Source organism: Euphorbia lathyris, chromosome 2 (genome assembly GCF_963576675.1).
Source record: "Euphorbia lathyris chromosome 2, ddEupLath1.1, whole genome shotgun sequence".
Taxonomy (NCBI): domain Eukaryota; kingdom Viridiplantae; phylum Streptophyta; class Magnoliopsida; order Malpighiales; family Euphorbiaceae; genus Euphorbia; species Euphorbia lathyris.
Window position 1 is genome coordinate 20,481,474 of NC_088911.1, and position 7,312 is coordinate 20,488,785.

At 32.3% G+C, this 7,312-nt stretch overlaps 1 long non-coding RNA gene across 2 annotated transcripts; it reads right to left on the reverse strand.

Moving 5' to 3' along the window:
• Positions 1–754: 754 nt before the first annotated feature.
• LOC136217169 (uncharacterized) lies at positions 755–5,673 on the reverse strand. Of its 2 annotated transcripts, XR_010683447.1 has the most exons (5): positions 3,490–5,673; positions 3,321–3,349; positions 2,789–2,869; positions 2,188–2,367; positions 755–858 (listed from the first exon to the last, which is right to left on the reverse strand). It is a non-coding gene; the product is annotated as an uncharacterized lncRNA (long non-coding RNA). The 2 variants fall into 2 exon arrangements; XR_010683446.1 differs by lacking the exon at positions 755–858 and having other exon boundaries at positions 865–2,367.
• Positions 5,674–7,312: the final 1,639 nt, after the last annotated feature.

A 7,312-nucleotide genomic window follows, 5' to 3' on the forward strand; every position in this document is an offset into this window, starting at 1 on the left:
TTTAAGACATTTTGTATCGAATAACAATTATGTAGTAGAATATATTTTTTTCAATTAATGCTATTTTGTCTATATTGGTTATGATAAGGAATCCAGATCCGCCACTTCCTTCAAATCCAGGATCCGCCACTGGATTCAACCACATCAATTTCAATCCAAACTAAATTTTATTTCGATTATGAAAGGAATTCAATTATCAGTTATTAGCGTACTCTATCACTACAAGAAAAATCGTTATCACCTACGCAAAAATCCGTCGGTGATTTCTTAATTTGTGTCGGTGATCATGATCACCGACGGAAGACCGACATATATTGCTGTGTTGGCGTTGACCTCGTAGGTAAGCAGTTGCGATAATTTTTTACCGACACAATATTCAGTCGGTGTTTTGGGTCGGAAATTCCGACTACTCTATGTAGGTGACTTTCTGTCGGACTTTCCGATAACTTCACCGACTATTATGTGTCGGTGATCTTTTTTTTAATATTTAATTTTAAAATTTTACCGACAAATATTGGTCGGAAATTGCGTCGGAAATTATATTTAAAATCATTTTTGGTGTGGTTATATTTTCTTTTCGGTCAGTTTATTTGGATTGAAGGAAGCTCGTATAAATTACGAATTACATACAAATTAAAACATGTTATAAGGAAAGCAATTATATTATATCTAAAAAAAATACAACTACAATTGTGAGACTTAATAATCATACGTACATACATTGCTTCAAAAAAGAAAATCATACATACATAAAAACACCATAAATCTGGACAATAAGTTCCTAAAACAAATATTTTAAAAATAAGATATTGAATGCAAAATACCTTGTGAGCAAGGCAACAACAGAAACTAACACACCTGAAATGGACATCATAACTTTTAATTAATTAAAACATAATTAAAACACAAAACAAATGAATGTAGATACAACTAGATGTTGAATTATCAAGGAACAATTACATATATGATTTGTAATACATATAGGATATTACTGAACTGTTCTCATAGGCAAAGACGCAATCAAAATTCTCAGCATGGCAAGACAGGGCCTCAACTTTAACACATAAAAGTCAGTTGAAAATTTTATCAGCCAACATTGTTATTACTCTTTTTGAAAAAGGATTATATCATCAAACTTCAACAGTCTTCCATTTGGGCATTTCTTCCTATGGTCTAAACAGCATGTTCATAGTTGTCTGCTATTTCACAACTCACATTCTTGCTCTAACAGAGACTCGATCTATGTAAAACTGTCATATATGCAAACATTCTCTCCATTACAAAAATATAAAACTATAAAAAGTATAAGGTCAAGCAGAAATGAAACGAAAGTGAAAAGGAAAATAAAATAAAAGCAGTGAATATTTGGCAGAGGAGAGATTATATTTTATTTTGAAAACTTCAAGTGCAACTATCCATAAAAATATTACCATGATGACCAAATATTGAAAGTTCATTTTCCAATTACACATGAAGAAGAATAATAATCTAGCCAACCACTTAGCATTACCATCTGTTCTAGATTTTTACTTGTTTTCTTTAATTTCATGCACAATATTAGACACAAGATTCAACCAAAATAACTTTAGGTGAGGAACCATGAACATGGACTAATCTGAAGTCAAAAGTCACTAGACATTTAGAGAGAGATTATTAGATAAGCTGTACTTCACCAAAAAACATTAGGATTAAATTTGAACCATTTTGTATATTAGGACCAAATCTGCAATTCACCAAAAACGTTACCCAAAACTGCAAATGCGTTTATTCCATAAAGACCAACAAATTACTAGTAAAACTAGAGCACTTCTCAATGACACGAAACACTATACCAGCTGCAGAATTTTACACAATTACATAACCTCCCTAGTATCCAAGTATCAGAGTTAAACTGTTGTCAATAGACTTCACACAACAGACTTGTCAAGTACCAGAGTTGAAATGATTAGAATCACCAAACAGAGATGAAAGAAAACTATAAAAGTTGGCACCATAAAGTATCATACAGTGTAAGCATTACATAAAAATGCTAGTTATAATATACGAGGAGCGTGCAGATAGAAGTAGCCACGCAACTTTCAATCTTTAAATGCATAATCACTACCTAACGAAAACATTATGGCTCACTACACAATCTCATTGAAAAATACCATTGCCAAATTCTCAAGTATTAAGTATACATCTTACCGTCACCCGGCTTTCGACTCTGCTTTTGGGCTGGCTTTTGCCTCTGATTTCGACTCTAGTCTTCCTTCCATGAACTTTGACTTAGCTGAATAACATCCACCACCATGGTGATGGTGATGATGAATCTGTTACCCTGTTACTTTTCCTCATATGCAGTGAAACATGCTCTACGCCAAAAACCTGCATACACACCTTGGTCAGGACATAGGTATACATTGGATGCACAAATGGTTATCTTTTCCTTTGAAGAAAGCTCTCTTAAGTCCATTTTGAGCACTATTTTCCAAAGAGATTTCAAAGTCTACTTCCAAGATCACATTGACTATGTGGTGACCCAACGTTTCCCATTTCAAAATACAAAGTAAAAATTTGAAAAACTCTCTTAGAAGAACAAGTAGATCAGCAATATCAAGCATAATTGAAGCTCATTGACAAGAGTAACCATCAAAGCCTAATTAAGTGTAACGTGTAGATGTGGATGAATTGGTATATCAAGCTACTATACATGCTTTAGATAACCTAGTATCCAGCTACTAATTACATCATTACATTTACTTTTCGAGTAAAAGCAAGTATATGATGAAATATATCAACCATTTACCTTAATCAGATTGTATAGCTAGCCACTATGCCAAAATGCAAATTGAAGAGCAGAAATCCAGAATCAAATCAGATAATGAACCTAAGATAGAAACAAGAAGTCTATCATATTTGTGCTACAAAATTCCACATCAGAAGTAAAAAAAATTACAAAAGAAAAACTCAGAAGAGCCATATTTTTGCTGAAACCACCATTCCTATAGTATAACTCCACCAACATTTACCAGTAACTGGTAATATGCAAAGCACAATATTTAATTTCAATGGCCCTTTCTTTGGAAGGAGCAACCCTTTGTAAGCCTGGCTCACCCGCCCGTTGGTTGGCACAATATAGTCTGGCAGTTTCTACACACCACAACAGTTTGGAATTGACTAAAGACAGTTAATCTGTATCACATATTATAAATTCATTTTCACTTAGCTTGTTCCAAAATAGGGTAGCTAACAATTCAAATTTCAAACTGCCAACTCCTATTTGATCACATCAATAAAACAGAAATAAACAATGATTTTAACTTAATTAAAGGACTTACATGGTGAAGCATCCTTGGCACTTCACGTCCTGCACCAGAGACAAATCCAAAAAAGAAGGTGAAATCAGGCACCATATCTTACCAAAATCCTAAAATCAGCTAGAGACAAACATAAAATAGACATTTGGAGACTGGACATGAATAAATAAATACAGAGATAGAGTTTTACCATGAAAATGAGTTAGGAGACTGAACAAGACGTTTGAGCTTGTGGTTCCTCGTCTCGAGCTCGACGGGGGGTTAAACAAATCAATATCGTTTTAGAGAACCTAAAAGAATCACATGCGTAAATTTAAGAATCAGAGGATGGGGGAGAGGCAGAATAGTGCAGCGGTGCCAGTGTTGTGTAGGTGAGAATGAGAAAGAACAATAAGCTACTGTAGATCGTGGGTGGCTGCGAATGGGTAGGGTAGAAGAGGCGAGGAGAAAATTTTAGGGTTTGTGAATTTGGATTCTAAAGGAAATAAAGAATCCAACTATATATACTAACTATTTTTTATTATTTTTTTAGTTAAAATACAATTTTGTTTTGTTTAATATTACTTTATTTTTTTAGAAATTTAATTTAATTTTTTTAATAATATATTCTCCTACACAATTCTGTAGGTCTATGTGAAGCGTTTGTTGGTGACATCGCCGATACTAAAATTCACCTACTAACAATGTCGGTGATAGGGGAGGGAATAATTCGGCCAATATTCACCTACACATTTTAATAATGTGTAGGTGAATGTGTAGGAGAATTCCGACACATAGATTTCGTCGGTATTTCGTAGGTGATTCCGACCCAAAAATTTATGTCGGTCAATTCCGTCGGTGATAGCATTTTTTCTTGTAGTGTATATTGGTTATGATAATTAACAACAGACTTAAAATCGATTCAGATATAAAATTAGATTGTTCGATATACAGGAGAATATTTAGTTTCAAAAGGTGAGTTGGTTGATTTGAGAACACAAAAGGAAAAAAAAAAGAATGAGATAAAAATCAAAGAGAAAGATTAAGATCTAAACCCTACATTTGGAGATGCCTCTAACTATATATACAGATTTGGAGATGTACATTAATTGCTTATTTTATTTTTACCCTACATTCATTCAGTTATTTGTATAGTTCAAATGTAAACAGATTATGAGCATTAGTCTCCAGTAAAATTAAAATCATTGATATATAAAAATTATTGTTCATTTGATAATTATTGTTCATTTCCAGAATCATTCGAAGAAGAAGGCAAGGAGTGACATTTACGTTTTAAAAAATATCATCTAAACAACAATAAAAAGACATTAAATTAAAAGAATCTGTCATCTAAAATAAATCTCTTGACATGATTGATTAAGACCTATGCCATCTGATACAAGTTACTACGACATAAATTATTATAAAATCTGTCACCGCGAATACCAATATGCCAATTTTCCATATAGCGACTTGACATTTTTAATTACTAGTATGTCATGTGATCACATTAAAAATGACGTTAATAAATAAAAAGATGTATCGTAAGAATGTTCATATGACAGTACGAAACTAGACTGATGTCATGTATAGTATCTTCAAATGACAGAACCTAACCGTCGTCTGAAGGTGCAATAGACGACAGCGAGCCCTGTGACAGATTTATATCTCGCGGGACGACGGTTTTTAACCGTCGTCTGAAAGGGGTTTTGGCGTAGTGTGCAATTGGTGCAAAATAAAGAAAAAAATGACTGTATTTTATAATAGTGTCTGAAATTGATCCAATTTATCAACGTTAGAGGTAAAATTGCTCTTGACTACAAACATTAGGGTAAAATTGCACCATGACGTTTAGGAGTAAAATTGCCCCTGGCCCAAAACGTTAAAGATATTTTTACACTTTAACCCTAAAAAGAAGCAGTATAGGTAGAAGAGACAGCATATCGTTTTCAAACTATGACAGATCATAGATGTCAATTATCACCTTGTAATTATCGATCTACTTAGCATTAGAAGTTTTTATTATTATTTTAAGACATTTTGTATCGAATAACAATTATATAGTAAAGTATATTTTTTTTCAATTAATGCTATTTTGTCTATATTGGTTATGATAAGGAATCCAGATCAGCCACTTCCTTCAAATCCAGGATCCGCCACTGGATTCAACCACATCAATTTCGATCCGAACTAAATTTTATTTCGATTATGAAAGGAATTCAATTATCGGTTATCAGCATATTCTATATTGGTTATGATAATTAACAAGAGACTTAAAATCGATTCAGATATAAAATTAGATTGTTCGATATACAGGAGAATATTTAGTTCCAAAAGGTGAGTTTGTTGATTTGAGAACACAAAAGGAAAAAAAAAGAATGAGATAAAAATCAAAGAGAAAGATTAAGATCTAAACCGTCGTCTTCTTCATCTTGTTTATTCTGATTACAAGGACGAGGCAAAATGAGAGGAATAGGTGTTCTAAACTGAATTTCCTCCGAGAAATCTTCCCATTGAAAAGAAGGAACCCAACTGGATTTTTCTTCATTTAATATTCTAATCTTCTTCTTCTTCCTCTCTATCTCTTCCAAAACTACTTCATCTTTTCTTCTGTTTCGAGCTTCCTGAAATCTCTTAATTAATGCGAAAAACTCCTCCATTTTCTGCTCATCGACCTCTTCTTCTTCTTCTTTGCCGTCGGAATTCGGCGTTTTCCCCTTTTCCATGGTTCGGAAATGGTTGAAAAATCGGAATGTCGGTTTTTGAATTCAACGTTCAAGTCGTGCTGCTGCTATTTATAGTGGGATTATTGCTATAGCTTCGAAATCACCAAAATGCCCTGCCGTCTCAATCTGGTCGACTGCTGGAGGCTTCATTAATCTTGTAATTTTATTTGGATTATCATCTCAATAAAACGTCCACGTTTTCCTTTTCTTTTGTCCCTCTAATTTAAATAAATAATAAAAAAAACTATAAACCTAATTACTCCGACCACTTTATTATCTCTAGTTAATAATTTAATTCAAAATTAAATAACGATTTTTTTTAAGGAATAAGGATTAAATTTTTAAAAACTTATTGGAGAAACTCAATTTGGTGTTTTTAATATAAAACGATTCAGTTATAGATAAGGTTGACTAGTGTAAAAAATAAGTTCACTATAGTCTAACTGATAAACTTTCATGTCATAATCGTATTAATCCAATTAGACTAGTAGGATTATTTGGTGGTTTGATTAAAAAAAATATTATGTTTAGTAATTTTATAATATATTAATTTTGATTTTTAAAAATAAATTTATATATCAATTTGTTTTTTTGTTAGTCTAAAAATAAATTGGATTTTTTTTTTTTTTTGTTTTGTTTGTTTGGTACATTAAAATTGGATTAAACGAGAAGAAAAGTATGATTTGGAAAGAGGTAGTAGTTACGTCATGAATGAGTACGTAATAAGAATAATGAATGCAGACGTAAAAGGAAAAATAAGAGTGGTGACGTCAGATAGATGAAGTCATAGATGGAATATGAGGGTGGTTGGGCTAGACTTTTTGGTTGGAGGTGGACTAAATATTAATTATAATAGAGGAAGGGGACCAAACCCACAAATTTAATAATTTAACCTACGTAATCATCTAATTAATGCTTTTAGGTTAAATTTCATATCTTATGTCTAATCGGTTTCTAATTCAACGGATTACAGGAAAATTAATACAGATTTACTATGTCTGTCATAATTTAATATGCCAAAAATTAATATAAAACGGTTTAAATCCAAATCATAAATCAGAGGATACATATTCAATTTCTTTTATTAATTTTTGACCGTTTATAAAATAAATATCAGCATAGATCTAACGGTGAATGACCATTTGGTCATCAAGGTCCATGTGAACACTACTGCAGATCATAGAAATCTTACATGAGCACGGTAGGAATTTCATGCCAAATCAAACTCTGTTCATGCACTTATTGACAGAAGTATGAGAATCCACAATTTTAAAAGTACCGACTCCAGTATTTTAGAGATTCTAGACA